Source organism: Rhipicephalus microplus, unplaced genomic scaffold (genome assembly GCF_043290135.1).
Source record: "Rhipicephalus microplus isolate Deutch F79 unplaced genomic scaffold, USDA_Rmic scaffold_14, whole genome shotgun sequence".
In the NCBI taxonomy this organism is placed as follows: Eukaryota; Metazoa; Arthropoda; class Arachnida; order Ixodida; family Ixodidae; genus Rhipicephalus; species Rhipicephalus microplus.
In genome coordinates, this window is record NW_027464587.1 from 20,527,608 (window position 1) to 20,544,912 (window position 17,305).

At 46.4% G+C, this 17,305-nt stretch overlaps 1 long non-coding RNA gene across 1 annotated transcript in view; it reads left to right on the plus strand.

Annotated features, from left to right (window-relative positions):
- LOC142784421 (uncharacterized) overlaps window positions 1-5,974 on the plus strand; it is a 161,487-nt gene extending 155,513 nt beyond the window's left edge. The window contains exon 3 of the long non-coding RNA XR_012888622.1: window positions 5,903-5,974. This is a non-coding gene — a long non-coding RNA (uncharacterized LOC142784421). The remainder of the gene's footprint in view (window positions 1-5,902) is intronic.
- The last annotated feature ends 11,331 nt before the right edge of the window (window positions 5,975-17,305 follow it).

A 17,305-nucleotide genomic window follows, 5' to 3' on the forward strand; every position in this document is an offset into this window, starting at 1 on the left:
CTCGACGCATCTTCAACGCCTTCGGCATGTTTTAACGCGTCTGAGCAACGCCAGTCTGCAACTGAACCTAAAGAAGTGCCAATTTGCAGCTCGGCAGCTGACAATACTCGGCTACGTCGTGTCCAAGGACGGAATTCTCCCTGATCCAGCCAAGCTTCGGGCCGTGACCGAGTTCCCCAAGCCGACATCCGTCAAGGAACTGCGCAGTTTCGTAGGACTGTGTTCCTACTTTCGGCGCTTCATTCGAAACTTCGCGACTATCATATCGCCGCTGACGAAGCTTCTCGGAAGTAACGGGCCTCTCCATTCGTGGTCATCACAGTGCGACGACGCTTTCAGAACACTTCGTCGTTTGTTGACGTCGCCTCCCATACTCCGCCACTACGACCCTACGGCCCCTACAGAGGTACACACGGGTGCCAGTGGTGTCGGCCTCGGCGCTGTCCTTGCGCAGCGCAAACCAGGGTTCCCGGAATATGTCGTGGCGTACGCGAGCCGTACGCTTACTAAGGCCGAGACTAATTACACCGTCACCGAGAAGGAATGTTTGGCAATCGTCTGGGCCCTTACGAAGTTCCGACCCTATTTGTATGGTCGCCCATTTGATGTCGTCACCGACCACCACGCACTATGCTGGTTGTCGTCATTGAAAGATCCCTCAGGCCGTCTCGCCCGGTGGGCACTTCGCCTGCAAGACTATGACATCCGCGTGCTATACCGCAATGGAAGGCAACATGCTGACGCCGACGCCCTGTCGCGGTCTCCCTTGCCTGACGACAATGCCAACAACTCAGTGTATCACCTTGCCATTTCTTCGATTAGCATTCATGCCATTGCTACTGAACAGCGCAAGGATCAATGGATTGCCTCACTGATAGACTTGCTGACTGATCCATCCACTCCATCCACTCGCGCGTTGCGTCGTCAAGCCCACCATTTCGCCGTTCGCGACGACCTCCTCCACCGACGCAATTACAACGGTGACGGCTGCCAGTGGCTACTAGTCATACCTCGCAGTCTGCGCTCTGACATATGCGAATTCTTTCATTCTGATCCGCAATGTGCGCACTCCGGGGTATCGAAGACTTACCACCGCATTCGCCAACGGTACTTTTGGCGCGGCATGTACCGCTATGTGCAGAAATTCGTTCGCTCGTGCATAGAATGTCAGCGCCGCAAAACTTCAACGCAATTGTCACCGGTAGGTCTGCAACCTCTACCTTGCCCTGCCAGGCCGTTTGGGCGCGTTGGCATTGATTTGTATGGGCCACTTCCACTAACGTCAGCTGGTAACCGCTGGGCCATTGTTGCTGTGGACCACCTCACGCGATATGCCGAAACTGCCGCTCTCCCCGCGGCTACAGCGAGCGATGTGGCCTCCTTCCTGCTCCAACGATTCATGCTTCGACACGGTCCACCTCAGGAACTGCTCAGTGATCGAGGCCGCGTCTTCCTGTCTGAAGTCGTCGAAGCCATTCTCAAAGAGTGCAACGTTGTTCACCGCAAAACTGCTGCTTACCACCCGCAGACGAATGGCCTCACGGAACGCTTCAACCGTACGCTCGGCGACATGCTTTCCAAGTACGTCGCCGCCGATCACACAAATTGGGATGACATTCTACCCTTTGTCACCTATGCATATAGCACCGCCCCTCAAAGCACTACTGGCTTTTCACCTTTCTTTTTATTATATGGAAGGCACCCGTCGCACACCATCGACACTATACTTCCGTACAAGCCAGATCCGTCCGAGTGGGCGCCTATTTCTGCTACAGCCAAGCTTGCTGAAGAGTGTCGAGAGCTTGCAAGGACCTTTACAGCGCATGATCAAGAGCGGCAAAAAGTCATTCGCGCTGACGCCAGCACTACTGCGCCCACGTTCCTCCCTGGAGAGCTCGTCTGGCTCTCGATCCCTACTACTGCAACTGGCCTATCTTCAAAACTATTGCCCAAATACGAAGGCCCCTACCGTGTCGTCAAATGCACTTCCCCAGTCAACTACTTGATTGAACCCATCGAAACATCTTCGGACATGCGTCGTCGAGGACGCGACATTGTTAACGTGGAGCGCCTGAAGGCCTACCATGACCCGCTCGTTGTAACCACCTGTTAGGTCGCCAGGCGGCTCCCTTTTCGTACCGGGGGTAGTTGTGGTAAAGCCTTTGAACAGTGGGTCGTCCTCTTCAGCGCCTTCTAGTGGGTCGCCCTTTTCATAAGAAGAAGAGCAGCTCGCGCAGAGAGTCGATCCCCGCATTGACTGTCGCTGTCGTTAATCATCGCTGAGTGTCCGCCAATAAACCGCTTAACAATATATATATATATATATATATATATATATATATATATATATATATATATATATATATATATATATATATATATATATATATATATATATATATATATATTGTCTGTCTGTCTGTTTGTCTGGCTGTCTGTTTATGAAGCCGCCTACGTGTGGGTGCTCTTGTGATTCCCCTCCTCCTCTCTTAGCTTAGGGTAGACCAAAATTAGTATGGGAGGTTTAGACAGTGTGATGACTATTACTTGCTGGTCCTGACATGAATTTCTGACTTAATTCACGTCCTTCGTCAAACCCTTTCCGCCAGATGTGTGGCACATACACGCGGGTGAGTATGTGCCACACATACTCACCCGCGTGTGAGTATGTGTGGCGCAAGATACCTGCATACCTGTGGCACATACACGCGGGTGAGTATGTGCCACAGGTATGCAGGTATCTTGCGTCAGGTATGGTATGGTAACTTTTATAGAGGTAAACTTTTACAGCGATAGCTAATATGAGATCACAACATGGGTCGCGTGCGCACCGTAGTTGTCCACCGCCAACGCCAGTGTGCGTAACCACTATCACACAAAATTAAATAAAAAACTTTGTAAATAAAAACATTAAGAGCACAATAGAATTTGAACCTGGGTCACCTGCGTGCCAGGCCTGCATTCTATCAATGAGCAACGTGAGTGCTTGGAAGTGATCAGCAAACAGGCAGGCTTGAGGTCGGGAATGGAATCGCGTTAATATGAGTAATACAGCGTTTTAGAACAGCAAAGGAATAACCAGGTGTCACATGATGTGAATTTACGAGTGGGTCATCCAATGCTCGAACCCTTTACAAAAGCTTGTTCTCGTTCACTTATTAACTGTGGCGCATACCCACTGTGGGGGATTGTCGCGATTACAAAAGCTTCTGTCATAATTCTTCATCGTCATCGTCACTCACAACACACACAAAAAAATTATGAAGCTCCTTGCAAGTATGCAGTACGTACCACGCTGCTCCGAAGAATGACGAAGTATATGACGAAGTGAATGGCTGCATACCACAATAATTACTGGTGTAGGGGGTACACTGCAAGTGTGCTTGCAGCAGCTACCCAAAGAGTGTTTAAAAAAATGATCTGAAAAGCTGCTTTTCCAGGTTGCACTGTGACAGTGCTGCGTGTTCCACGCAGACCTGGCGGTTTTATTGAGTGTGGCAGTTCGGGCTAGTCGGTATGGCATGATTGTTCAACGAACTGGAAACGCGATGCTGGGTGCCTTCTCTTTGCTTTGTGTCTGTGTTTACCCCCGCGCTCCCAGTTCGCTGAAAAATCACGAATTACCAACTATCCCACCTTTGCGACCTATTGGTATGACATGACAATAGTTATAGTGCCAGAACAGAACGACGACAAAGGGACAAAGAAGATGAACACTTAAGGCCAGTGCACACCGGCGACTAGCAGCAGTCGCGTGACCATTTGCGACTGGCGACCAAAAGCGACTCATGTTAACACTGGCAGACGCTGCATTCGAGCGACCGGAAGTCACGATAGCGGAGAGTCACGTCCGGATCTCGTTCTCAGTGGGAACTCTGGAGACCGGCACCGATCAGCTGATCGCCGCCAGCCACTCCGTGCCGCCAGCTTAGTGAGCGGAGCAAACCGAGCGCGCCGCATTTCTTGTTTTTATCCGTTGTCACCGGCGCAATGAAAAAAACAAACGACAAAAATTGAGCCTCGCTGATTGGTTCCTGCAGCTTTGCGACCGCAGTCGTGCGCAAAAAAAAAACTCCGAAGCATTTCCCCGCGGGTGAACATGGTTAAGTGCGAATGCACGGCGTGATGCTATGAGGGGGAGTAAAGTTAAAATCCGTTAGCATTTGCCAGTGAGTTAGCGTAAACTCGCCCGTCTGATCACATTGCGATTCCCAGGAACCATTAGACCCTCTCGGGAAATCTTGGTGAGTTTAAACGTATATGTGAGAGTAAATTTGCACTATAATGATGTTCATGTCCGCGGCCCACTTCACCCGCTTGCGCTCGGCATCACGGGCCCTTCGCCGCGCTGCCTTGTCTTCAACCGTCAATCGTCAACGACGCGTGCAATGCTCGCATTCGATTGCGTTGTACTCGTTTTGGAGGTATTGCAGTCGAGGTTGATGCCTGCGATGGATCCATACCTATGACGACTTTTCAATCTCGAGCAAGTCGTGGGTGCGCGCAGTCATGGAGCGGAGGGCGGAGCGCGCGCAATCACGTGGTGTGTGACGTCACTGCGCCGTTGCTACAGACGCTCCTCTCCGCTCCTGGCGCCGTTGCTAGGGGAGAGAAGGATGCGCATTATGAACGGCGGTTTCAGGGTCGCTTATAAAGAGCATTCGCACTTGAAATCGATCAGGAAGCGACTAGCCAAAGCAGTCGCTTTGCGACGGTTTGCGACTGTTTGCGACCAGTCGCAAATGGTCGCGCGACCGCTGCTAGTAGCCGGTGTGCACCAGCCTAAAGACGAAGGCAGCTCCCGCGTTGGGACAGTAACGTTTAACATTAGTGCCGTATCGTGGGCCTTCTGGACGATCTGCAGTTGATATGAGAGATCTCCACTGTGAAGGACCTTTTGCCATCAGTCTGTGTTTGTCACAGCCTGTGAAAGCCACAGGACACTGTCAAAGCATCATGTGCAAAGTAACAGTGTCATTACATTTCTTATAATTGGTTTGAACCACAGGTGATTTGCCACAGGTGATTGACCCTTTATATCTACCTAGGAGTAGCGAGAACAGACATGGTTACCTAGAAAGCATGAACGTTAAGAAAAGGCTGAAATTGGCAGTGTTGGCCTGAAGAACTCAAAGAATAAATGTCGGAGTTCCAGCAGGAAGAAAACTTCCGCATTCTGCGTGGCAATCAAGTATTCTACTACAGGACCATGCCTGATTTCAGAACTACTTTTCAAATAGACCTTAGTGTTCGTGAAACGTCAATTGTGTTGCAGTTCTGGGCTATCTAATTATATATACATTACATATGCACTCTTAAGATACGCCCGTCACATCGGGTTAATGTTAATTGTAGTTAGGCGCCATCCGCTGGGGTTGCTTAATGTAGCAGTGTGCAGAGCTTAATATTTGCTGTTTATCGTTCTTTGCTGTTCATCGTTGTTACTCAACTGTAAACGACTGGTTATATAAAACATATTTGGCAGTTTAATGTATGCCTGTGCAAACATCTGTAGATATCTTGAGCGCCACTTCGTAAAGTTTCACCCAATAAAAAATTACAGCACAGTCACCTTTCATCCGCATGCTTCGCATTACATCACGAAGGCTTCTTTTCATTATTAAGCGATGCGGGTTTTAGTTTAAGATTTTGCAGGCTCGTTTGTTCAAGTTTTATATATAGGTTTTTTTGTTATGATTGAATCCCTCTAAAATAGCGCCTAGTAAGGCGATGGAGGGTTTATAATGAATGAATAACTGAAAAAATGAATGAATCGTCATATTATCCATCGGAATTCTGTTGTTCCTTGCTTTTTGCTATGCTGCAAGTAAGCATGCTCAATATATATTTCACTAATTCGTAATTATGCTCCGTCCATCCCCACTGGCTTTTGCTTGGACAGTCTTCGTGGAGGCGAATGAGCCTTTTCACCCCAGCGTCAACGGAAAGGCAGGCAACGGAACCTATGAGGGTGAGTCTTTCGAATCATCGTTTCGCTTCACGACGACGGTGGCAAAGAAGCCCGTCAAGCCACTCACGTGTGTGGCACGAGAGTGGTTTACCGTAATGCAATAGAGCATGTAAATCCAAACATGCCGCATCTAATTGCGAAGCATTTTGTTTCCTATACCAAAAGCATCTTGACATCTATCTATCTGTCTATCTATCTATCTATCTATCTATCCGTATCCAGAGGAGACGAGAGTCGTGAAAGCGGCCGATGTGGCCATGCCATCGTCTCGCCATTCTATTTACAGGGCTGAAGTGGAGCAGCGGCTACTGCAGCCTTATTTTAGTAACGTTGACTGCAGCTTTTAGCACAGCAGGAGCGTCAGATTGTTCTGTCCCGACTAGCTTGCGCCTCGAGCTGTCAGCATGAGCTTCGCGAGAGGAGCGGAGTGGTGGCTCGAAAATGATGCTGGTGATTAATCGTGTTGATGATGACACTACAGATATCTCCCTCCTCCCATCCCCACAGTCGCCCACTGTCCCAGTCGCCACCGTAGAGAGGCACGGGGTCTTTATGATCGTTCCAGCGTACGGCACTGCAAAAAGTGCGATAGATGAAGCAGTAGACATCGGGGTGCTATGGTGATGCACAAGCGCGCCCTACGAGTACCTGGTCCGTTCGATCGAGAGAACACCGGGTGTCGTGAGGCTTAGCCGCGAACGCTGGCGTTTGGTCGGTAGTCCTGGTGTGGGTACGCAAGCCTACAGATGTTGAAACGTGCCTGAAGGACAGTGGCACGAGCACGAGTCACGTGCATGACAACTGGCTAGTGTGAGAGTCGAGTAGCTGTGGTAGGAGCTTGCGCTGTCTCGAAAGGCATGACTATACCCCAAGGCAGTGTGAAAGTATAAATGATAAAGTGCCGCTGTGTTCGGGGCCAAGGGCGACGGCTTCGTCGAAGTAGCACCACGTGCGGGAGACATAACGTGTGGCTAGGCGTCGTCACACGTCACGCGTTGTTACGTTTGGCTTGGCAGTAGATATTCATGCTGAAAGCATACAATTTTGACGTGCGCAATTTCGCCGGAGGGCTAAACAACGTGGCAGATGCTCTGTCAAGGAACCGCCTGTTGCTCACTGCGTGCAACAAACTGGGCAAAGCCACTTCCGCCCCCCCCCCCCAGAAAGATATCGCCAGAGCCGAAAAGGAGGATTAACATTTGGCAGCAATTATTGCACGTATTGCTGCGAAAGAAAACGACAGTATTTTTGTGATTAGCAGTGTTGCGTGGATACCAGCGTGAGTGGTAAGAGGACCAATTCGAAGAGCATTATCTCCTGGTGACTCCCAGATCTCACTGGTCAGACATATAACCAGCCACTCGCGACTTCTCAGAAGGCGGACATTCCGGCAATGTGCCATCGTACGGAAACTGCAATAACGCTTTTAGTGGACGAAAATTCAATCTAGCGTCTCGTCTTATCTCGCCAGTTATAAAATTTGTCAGAATGTGCCAACCTGGATTACTAATACCAAACTGAATACCTGAAACCATTTTCCACACGAATGGCATTGGTTACATGGGACCTCTATCCACCACCATTGCGGAAAACTGTTGCGTCATTGTAGCAGCACACTAACTAGCAAAATACCTGGAAGTGAAGGCTGTGCCATATCTTCCGCCCGCTTACCTAATCGATTTCTTTAGCACTGATTTGAATGGAGGCCAAAAAAGTTAATATCTTATTGGGTTAGCCGCGAACTAAAGGAGTTCCTTTGCAGGGCAAGCGCGCTGCACCACTTTGCATCGGCGTTTCATCTTCATGCAAACAGCCTTACAGAGCGAACCAACCGAAGAATCGAGGCACGACTCCCACCGTGTACAAACGTAGGGCAAAGCTGAGAGACCGACATGGACGTCCGCCTTCTGTCAGACACTTTTGCGAACGACATGGCACTGCAGACATCTGCCATGAAAACGCCCACGAAATCGTTAATGGAAAACTACAAAAGCTGAAAGGGTTCTCATTTTAAATGTTTCCATTATAGTCGCACGCCGCGATGATCGCAAATTGGCCTGTCAGAAGATCCGAACTAACGCTATTAAGAAATCGACTGAAGCACAAGAAAATCAAGAGCGCCACTCTGACAGACACCATGAGCCCGCTCCTGCTTACAAAATCGGTGACGTTGTGTGGGTGCAGAGTGGGGGCAGTGGGCCCGGCAAAAATCCACTCGCTAAGTTCGACGGACCATTCATAATTACTGAGCGTGTTAGAGAAAACACCTGGCGTGTGAGCGCCTCAGATGAGGACTTCACTCTCTATAAAGGTAAAAGAAGTAACTTCGCCATGCACGTGTCGCGCCTGAAGAAAACAGTGATTTGGTTGGTTGGTTGAACACAAGAGGAGTGGTCAACCAACGGGGGATCGGCCATAAGTCAGTCAGCTGATGATAATTATGTTCCTCTTGCATTGATGGCACTCGCCCTCATAGAGGGATCAGCCAAGAACCGGGCGGCAGGATCTTTGGGTTAGTTGGTTATGTATTTCAAAGCATCCAATGGAGTTGTAGTAAAGCTTGAAAACAAATCGTAAATGTTGTATGAAAATAGTACACGACCTAGTGGTCAGGCAATCAGATAGTCTGGGAGCAATAAATAATAGCTGCAGGTAAAATGCACTGCCGTTTTTATTTTCTTTGTCAGGTCTGCAGTGTGGTCGAATGCAATAAAGAGCGGCACGGCAGCTGTGGGGCATGAGCTGGAGAGCGCAGAAGAAGAGTCGAAATAGAAAAGCTTGCCCGATTTTAGATTGGTCTTATTCCCTTCGACTACCCAATTTCATACCCGTTTTTGTGGTTGAATTTCTGGCAGTAGTGCTCGCCTTACGCCAGTAGGATATGGCAATTACATCAGCTGTCATAATAACAGATTCTCTATCTCTCTACGCGGCACATTCTGTTGGTGTTAAATATTGAGTAACAAAGGTTTGCCGTGCCCTAGTGTCTGTGCATTTAAAAAAAAGTCCGATTAATTTGGGTGCCTGGATATAATTGCCTAATGAAATAGCCAATTCCTTAGCTAAGTTGTCAATAAGTGGAATGATTCTACTGCACTTTCTATCACCCGCTTATGGGACTGCTGCTTGAATCCGCAGACGCGTGCTTATGGAAGTCTTTAGAGGGGCAGCAGTGACAAACTCAAGCGAATATCGTGATTTATTTATGCCTGACAAAGAGCCTTTTGCCAAACACGTAAACAAGAAGTAGCTATCATAAGGCTGCGTTGTCGGGTACTAAATCCAAATTTCTACAAACACAGGTCTGCTCAGACCCCTTCACTACTGTGCGCATTATGTTTTAAAGTGGAAGCAATATATCATTTCTTTCTGACCTGCAGGCGGTGTAACGCAACACGAAAAACCTTTTTAGAAATACCTTTACGTGGTATTGGTATGGATTTATCTGTGCCTGTCATTTTATCTTTTGCAGCTTCCATTTGTGGGTTCTCCAGTGCGAGAATGTGCGCGGCCGTCCAGGACTACATAATGAAACTAATAGGTTGACTAATTAGTGTGTATTGTTATCATATTGTGTTACAACATTACATAAGTATAAAAATCAGAGTATTTCTCTACTTTAAGAACAAATCATTTTCTTCATTTAAATAGTTATATGCATTTAATCAGGCACCACACTTTCCTTCGTCATTGGTTATATTTCTATTATATAATCTTAAATTACACAATATTTTATAAATCCACGCAATTCTTGGCCAATTCCCTACAGTGGGCATGCGCCATGGGCAATAGGTGAACAAGAAAAAGAAAAGCTTGCCCGACGAACGGCCGTTGTGTATTTTGCGCTCACGGCAAGGAAGGAAGGAAGGAAGGAAAATAGGAGGGAAAGAACGGCAGAGAGGTCAACCAGTCTATAGGCAGCCGGTTTGCTACCCTGCGCATGCGATGGGGATAAAGGAGATGAAAAATAGAGAGCAGAGAGGGAAGAGAGATAAACACAGCACATTTGGCAACACACGCGCGCACACTCAGTCATAGTCCCGTCTTGTCTTTCAGGATGTGTGACATTGCAGTTACAGCCACTTGTTCAAGTCCGTGTCGCGTATGAATTTCAACAGAGCTTTCGTCGCCTTCTGTTGCAATGTCTTCTCTCGGGCACTTGACAGTATAGTGTTCACAGACATTTGGCTGTTTTCGATGCACGCAAAAACGGACGCCAGTGACTGTTTCTGGATGTCATACAACGAACAGTCGCACAGGATGTGGTTTAGCGTCTCTTCGCAATGACAGACATCGCAAAGAGCGTTTTCGGCCATTCCTATGACAAAGGAATAAAATTTCGTAAATGCCACTCCGAGCCATAAGCGATGAAGAAGGGTCGCTTCTCTTCAGTCGAGCCCAGTGGGCATGCGGAGAGCCATCAAAGAGGACAGGTGGTGTTAACGATTCGTCTCGTTGCTTGGTGGGCACCATAGTGAGAACGTGATTTCACGCGCAAGTCGTCTAAAATTACTGGTAGCATCGGTCCACGAAAGTGGCATGGCTTCTTGTGTACCTTCAAGAGCTGCCCGTGCGGCAGTATCGGCATGTTCGTTTCCTATGACGCCGCAGTGACTTCGCAGCCACTGAAACATCACATGATGCCCTTTCTCATGTGAAGTGTAAAGAAGGCATCGAATTTCAAAAACAATTAAGCTGTTCGTACGGCCCGCGACGCAGTGCTGACAGCACAGATTGCAGGGCAGCGCTTGAGTCGCTGAAAATCGACCATTGTTGCGGTGGTTCGCACTTGACCACACAAAGTGCAGTGCGCAGAGCATCTAGTTTCGCTGCTGTAGGTGCCGTGGAGTGGTCAGTCCTATAGCTGATGGTAACACCTCTTGCTGGGACAACTACTACTGCACCTCTATATTGTATAGGCAGCGAGACAAGAGACGGCACCCTTTGGTTGGTGGGTTGGTTCACTAATTCATTTCTTGAGGGAATCAAGGGAAATGAAATGAGGGAACTCAGGCAGCAGCGGCAACGACGAAAGGACGCACGCTAACCTACTGTCTGCACGCTTTGCAGATACCGGCATATCATCAAGAAAAGTGTAAGCCATCCCATCCGGAGTCGTCTTCTGCCACCAGAGCTGAGTGCCACACCGTTTATACAATTGTGTTGCTTTGGCTTTACCATTAGCTGGACCTAGACAGCGCTACCGAAACCACCATCTACCTCAGCCTGCTGCAGTTTCAAGCTGTTATCAAGTTTGTGCTGGGGGCGTTGTCTCTTTGCAACTGGCTTCACTCAGGCAGCAGCGGCGACGGCGAAAGGACGCACGCTAACCTACTGTCTGCACTCTTTGCAGATACCGGCATATCGTCAAGAAAAGTGTAAGCCATCCCATCCGGAGTCGTCTTCTGCCACCAGAGCTGAGTGCCACACTGTTTATACAATTGTGTTGCTTTGGCTTTACCATTAGCTGGACCTGGACAGCGCTACCGAAACCACCATCTACCTCAGCCTGCTGCAGTTTCAAGCTGTTATCAAGTTTGTGCTGGGGGCGTTGTCTCTTTGCAACTGGCTTCACTCAGGCAGCAGCGACGGTGAAAGGACGCACGCTAACCTACTGTCTGCACTCTTTGCAGATACCAGCATATCATCGAGAAAAGTGTAAGCCATCCCATCCGGAGTCGTCTTCTGCCACCAGAGCTGAGTGCCACACCGTTTATACAATTGTGTTGCTTTGGCTTTACCATTAGCTGGACCTGGACAGTGCTACCGAAACCACCATCTACCTCAGCCTGCTGCAGTTTCAAGCTGTTATCAAGTTTGTGCTGGGGGCGTTGTCTCTTTGCAACTGGCTTCACTCAGGCAGCAGCGGCGACGGTGAAAGGACGCACGCTAACCTACTGTCTGCACTCTTTGCAGATACCAGCATATCATCGAGAAAAGTGTAAGCCATCCCATCTGGAGTCGTCTTCTGCCACCAGAGCTGAGTGCCACACCGTTTATACAATTGTGTTGCTTTGGCTTTACCATTAGCTGGACCTGGACAGCGCTACCGAAACCACCATCTACCTCAGCCTGCTGCAGTTTCAAGCTGTTATCAAGTTTGTGCTGGGGGCGTTGTCTCTTTGCAACTGGCTTCACTCAGGCAGCAGCAGCGACGGTGAAAGGACGCACGCTAACCTACTGTCTGCACTCTTTGCAGATACCAGCATATCATCGAGAAAAGTGTAAGCCATCCCATCCGGAGTCGTCTTCTGCCACCAGAGCTGAGTGCCACACCGTTTATACAATTGTGTTGCTTTGGCTTTACCATTAGCTGGACCTGGACAGCGCTACCGAAACCACCATCTACCTCAGCCTGCTGCAGTTTCAAGCTGTTATCAAGTTTGTGCTGGGGGCGTTGTCTCTTTGCAACTGGCTTCACTCAGGCAGCAGCAGCGACGGTGAAAGGACGCACGCTAACCTACTGTCTGCACTCTTTGCAGATACCAGCATATCATCGAGAAAAGTGTAAGCCATCCCATCCGGAGTCGTCTTCTGCCACCAGAGCTGAGTGCCACACCGTTTATACAATTGTGTTGCTTTGGCTTTACCATTAGCTGGACCTGGACAGCGCTACCGAAACCACCATCTACCTCAGCCTGCTGCAGTTTCAAGCTGTTATCAAGTTTGTGCTGGGGGCGTTGTCTCTTTGCAACTGGCTTCACTCAGGCAGCAGCAGCGACGGTGAAAGGACGCACGCTAACCTACTGTCTGCACTCTTTGCAGATACCAGCATATCATCGAGAAAAGTGTAAGCCATCCCATCTGGAGTCGTCTTCTGCCACCAGAGCTGAGTGCCACACCGTTTATACAATTGTGTTGCTTTGGCTTTACCATTAGCTGAACCTGGACAGCGCTACCGAAACGACCATCTACCTCAGCCTGCTGCAGTTTCAAGCTGTTATCAAGTTTGTGCTGGGGGCGTTGTCTCTTTGCAACTGGCTTCACTCAGGCAGCAGCAGCGACGGCGAAAGGACGCACGCTAACCTACTGTCTGCACTCTTTGCAGATACCAGCATATCATCGAGAAAAGTGTAAGCCATCCCATCCGGAGTCGTCTTCTGCCACCAGAGCTGAGTGCCACACTGTTTATGCAATTGTGTTGCTTTGGCTTTACCATTAGCTGGACCTGGACAGCGCTACCGAAACCACCATCTACCTCAGCCTGCTGCAGTTTCAAGCTGTTATCAAGTTTGTGCTGGGGGCGTTGTCTCTTGGCAACTGGCTTCACTCAGGCAGCAGCGGCGACGGCGAAAGGACGCACGCTAACCTACTGTCTGCACTCTTTGCAGGTTGGTTAACTTTCATATTGAACATTATATGCACCTAGGTTCGTCGCTGCTGCTGCTGCTGAAGTTTTATTGGGCATTGTGGTCACAACAGTGTTTTCTTCCTAATCTTCAAACTTTGCCTCTTGCTTTGTGTGCACAATAGCATTTTCGTGCAATTTTTACTTGAAGTGCTTGAAACCATGGGGGATAAAAGTTTGGGCTATATGGGCAATATTGCGGTGACCCTTGCTGAGAGGCAGCCTAATAGCATTAAAGAGGTCGTGGAATTTCTAGGTGATCTGGTGGAAAGACTTGACGTGTTCTCGACTGAGGTTAAATGTTAAATGGCTAAGGTCGCTTCCTCGAACACTGAAATAATCACTGAACTTGGAAGTGTTCGAGATGATATTGGCTTCCTGAATGAGTGCTTCGAGCTGTTTAGGACTGACGTGAAGGCTTTTCGCAAGGAGATTGACGAGGTATAGGCTGAGAGTGTGCAGTGTCGTAAGGAAAACGAAGAACTGCGGAGGGACTTGAAAGAAGCTAGACGGGAAATTGTCGAGCTGAAGCAATACAGCCGAAATATTAATAATAAAATCTAAAGTCTTCCGCTAATCGAAAAAGAAAACTTGGAGAAAACTCTCGCAAACATCGCCAAGTGCTTAGGAACTGATGTCACAGATAACAAAATTGACGTCGCGCACCGTGTACTATCGAAAGATAAAAAGAAATCAAATGTGGTCGTCAGATTCCTCATCAGAACGGCGCGAGACAAGATGTTGTCCGCAGCAAAAAAGATTAAACTAGATAGCACTCCTCTTGGTTTTGAAAACAGTAACCCTGTATATATAAATGAACACTTGTGCATGGAAATGAAGGTTCTGCTCAGTAAGGCGCGGCAAGCAAGGCTGAAAGAGAATGGAAATATGTATGGGTATCACAGGGCAGGATCTTCATGCGGAAAGCAGACAGGACACCTGTTTTAAATGTAACTTCTGAGGCCGATCTGGCTAAAATAGTCTAGATTAATAGTAGACTCCTATTCCTGCTGTGAACAATGGCAATGTATTCCAGCATTTCTGTATTGAACTCGGACGTAAGTGGCCATCATAGGCAGCCTTGACATTCCTTTACTTTAATATGCAGTCAGCTCGCTCGAAAGAAGAAAACTTTCTTTTGTTTCTTGATGCATTCAATTTTTTTCTTTTCCGTTATTATGATGACTGAAACTTGGTACCGCAGTGAAACAGACATGTTTTGTATTGACGGATATAATGTTGTGTACCAAAATAGAAAATTGAGAATTGGTGGTGGTTTATGCTTGTATGTCAAAGCTGAAATAACGTGTGAGTATCGTGAAGATCTGTCTCTGTGCACCGGTGAGCTTGAGGCGTTAACTTTACAGTATCACAACTACACTTTTGTTGCAATTTACAGGCCACCAAGTGGCAATATCGATTCATTTATTCAATATTTAAAAAACCTATTTTTCATTGTAAACCAATTTAATTACAAACTACTGCGGGGAGGTGATCTTAACATAGGTATGTTGAGCGACACACATAAACAGAGACTTTCAGACCTTCTTGCTTCTTTTTTCTTAACAAACGTAATTACCATTCCAACGCGTATTACTGATACCACTTCTACTCTATTAGACTTGTTTGTCACAAGTAGCACAAACAGTACATTACATGCAGGCGTCCTGCGTGCCCTGATAAGTGATCATTTGCCCATATATGTAGTCATAGAAAACATAACCAGTGTAAGGAGTCAAATCCTTCCTGCCGTTCACTTTCAACAAATTAATCCGCAAACGCTATCTTCTTTTAGAGAGGAAATTAGAACTCTAAATTGGAACAACGTTCTATCTAGTTCTTCTGCTGATCTTGCTTATGATTGTTTTATTGATACTCTATGTTCTGTGTATAAAAAACATCTTACTTACAAAGCTTTAAAGAGACCAAAACGGGCGCGCAAACCTTGGATTTATTCCGCAATACTCAATATGATAAAAGAAAAAATAGGTTGTATCAAGAGTTTCCGATAAAGCAAGACCCGGGTAAATTTAAAGCTTTTAAGGTATACAGAAATAAACTCGCTAAACCACAAAAACAAGCTAAACGCGATTATCACTTCAAGATGTTTGACGGTGTCACCGATTCTAAGCAATTATTGAACAAACTTAGTGCTATTATATCTATCAAACAAGTGTCTAATGATATTAGTGAGCTGATGATCGAAAATAAAATATACAAGGGCGCAGTACTAGCAAACAACTTTAACGAGTACTTTACCTCACTAGTTGCCAGTAGTCATAATTGTGATTCATCAGGTTATCTGCCTCCTGCTTTAAATAATTCTGTGTTTGCTAATCCTACAGGCGCGCAAGAGGTCATCAGCGTTTTTCAGCACTTCAAATTTAGTAAAAGTGAGGACATAGATGGCTTAAAATTAGAACCTATAATATACATTTTAGATCTCATATGCGCCTGCTTAGTACATATTTATAATCTCGTGTTCACCACTGGGCTGTTTCCTCAGAGAATGAAAAACGCTAAAGTAACGGTTATATATAAGGGTGGGCACAAAAGCAATTTAGGAAACTACAGGCCAATTTCGATTTGACCAGTTTTTTCTAAGGGGTGTGAAAAACCTATTTTCATTCGGTTATCTAATTTCTTTAATAAACCCAACATTATTACGCCGTCACAGTTCGGTTTTCAGTCAGGCCTCTCAACCGAAAGTGCCTTAATATACCAAAAGGAATTGATTCTAAGAAATATAGAAGCAAAAAAAAAACTTACCCTAGGAATATTTCTAGGTTTCTCGAAAGGTTTCGATAGAATAAACCATGATATTATGCCAAAAAAGCTTGACTGTTATGGAGTTCGCGGTACAGTTTTAGCTTTAGTAAGAAGCTACTTATCTAATAGGAAACATTGTGTATCAATCAATCAAGAGCTATCATCATCCATGAACGTTAAGAATGGTGTACCTCAAGGTAGCATTTTGGGACCCCTAATATTTCTTTATTTTATCAACGATATTGTACGTGTTGAAAGCTCTGTAGAATATGTAATCTACGCGGTCGATACCAGTATACTTTTTTCTGTAGAAACGGCTGATGACCTCATTGTTTCTGCTAATGAAATACTAAACAAAATATATGCCTGGACTGTGGCAAATTCTCTACACAATAATTGCTCTAAAAGCAAGGCTGTACTGTTTTGTGCGAAAGCCAGGTCATTTGAAACGTCTCACAAACTAATACTTAATAACGTTGAAATTAAACTTTGTCAAACAGTTAAAACTCTCGGTGTCCATTTTCACGAACACGTGGCATGGAATTACCATGCAGAACACATTAGTTCGAAACTTTGTAAAGTTCTAGGTGTGTTGCGTCGATGCCAGAACATACTACCTGTGAAACAAAAAATATTAGCGTACAATGCTCTTTTTTTCTTCACATTTACAGTATTGTCATCTGGTCTGGTCTACAGGCTCTAAATCATCTCAAAAGAACCTGGTCGTGTTACAAAAAAATGCCTTGCGGTGCATTGAAGGTGTATCCTATAACGCACACACTGCTTCAATATTTGCAAAATATAGAATTTGAAGAATTACCTGTTATTACGAATACCAGCTTTTGTCAGCTTTTAAATCAGAAATACGTAGAGGAACTATCTTTTTACGCACCTTGGCCACCTTGCAACCAAATCCTGCCAGTCGCGTAACTCGGTGTACGGAGACTTGGCACGTACCTTGTCCTCGCACAAACTATGGATTTGAAACACTACGTTACCGCCTTCCAAGTGTGATGAACAAATGGAAACTAACAACTGATAATCTGCGTATATTGTCTAAAACTGAAATGTTAAATCGGATGTGCTGATTGTGTTGTAAATGAATGTTGGGTGATTTCTGTAATGGTTATTCAGTTTTTCTTCTTTCATACATTGCTTTGTTATGAATATTTTTGTATGTATTTTAGAGTTGTCATTCTATTATTTGCTGTTATGGG